Consider the following 1,473-nt stretch of genomic DNA (forward strand, 5'->3'; position numbering starts at 1 on the left):
TATAAAAGTTACGAGAATTTGTTTAACGTTTACTGTGCTGAAGTTTGCGAAAACAAATAACCATATACGGGCCACTGAGGAAATTTTTATGTCGTCAGTTGACCTATAAATAGCGACCACATCAGTCTGAAATCACATAATACCATCTTGAACAAAAAGATATTTAATAATGCGATCTAATGTGGCATTTTACCTGAAAATAAGATGGCATAGTCATGTTGGAATTTCTTCATAGATTTGCAAAACCAAGGTTGGCTTACTACACAACCCGTACAAACGAGGAATTTCTTGGATCCAAGTTGTTTCTGCATTCTTGTGGATATTTTCTTTCGTTAGTTTTAGAATAGTTGTCCCTCAAGGTCCCAGACATCATAGGAAAAGAAAAGGTTACGGAAATGGAGGGTAGTATTAAACAACAGGAATATCGTAATAAGAAAGAAAGAAAAAAAAAAGAAATAAAACTACTTTTTCTTTACCTATGAGGTATGGGAATTCGAAGAGCAGCTGTTTCAAAACTCTTCCAAAATTTTTAACTTGTTAAACTACGAAGGCCGAGGTCATTTTAATTTTACACTAAGAGAAGGCCATGCAAATTTGGATGAGTGAAGTCGGTTGAGTTGACCCCGATTATATGTGGCACCAATCTGTACTTTTGCTACATGTCAACTACTTTTATTTTTGTATGGTACGTAAGACACTCCAACCCTGACGGAATTTGAATTCAGAACATACAAGGTGGTGATATTAATTTAAACTCCTGCCTGGAAAAGAAAAATTAGTGTTCTGCATTTTTGTTTTACTGACTATATATAAATTCTTTCACTCTCATTACATTTACTCAGAATAATATTTGTTCTTTGGCTCTAAGTGAGCGAATGTATGATTAAAAACATTCCTTCAAACCTTGACCATCCCATCTTTTTCTACATCAGGTACAACATAAATCAATCTAGCCTTTATTTAAGACAGTAGAATGTGAGTTAAGTGATGGAAGAGGGGATTTGGTCGCTATTTCTAGATGATCGGACAACCGTGTAGAGGCTCTCTCGTTGGCTCAATATTTGTATTTACAGAACTCAGTACATATTTGAGAATAAACATCATATATATATATCAGTATAATAGAAATATTGGCACTATCATGCTATGTCGATTCTTTGGCTACTGACAGCTAATACCATGACTGGCCGGAGCGAGCTATATGTCTGTCTGTCTCTCTATCTATCTATCTATTACTCGAAAGTTCGTGCGTCCGCGCTAGCTAGTCGTGAGTGGTCGATCCTATTATTTTTAAACTTCAAACTTCATTTGTTATCTATTTTGATAAATTCTCTGTTGAAAATTATATTTTTATATTTTAAATAATTTGCAATTTCAGGAAATATGTTTTTATATTAAATTTGTGTTTTCTACTCACGACTAGCTAGCGCGGACGCGCGAACTTTCGAGTAATAGATAGATAGATAGAGAGAG

The 1,473-nt window shown here is 34.6% G+C and overlaps 1 protein-coding gene across 3 annotated transcripts in view; it reads left to right on the top strand.

The window, feature by feature from the left end:
* Positions 1-1,473, top strand: part of LOC106883223 (uncharacterized) — a 46,766-nt gene that overhangs the window by 1,680 nt on the left and 43,613 nt on the right. The window lies entirely within an intron of this gene.

The sequence above is a fragment of the Octopus bimaculoides genome, chromosome 1, assembly GCF_001194135.2.
Source record: "Octopus bimaculoides isolate UCB-OBI-ISO-001 chromosome 1, ASM119413v2, whole genome shotgun sequence".
NCBI lineage: Eukaryota > Metazoa > Mollusca > Cephalopoda > Octopoda > Octopodidae > Octopus > Octopus bimaculoides.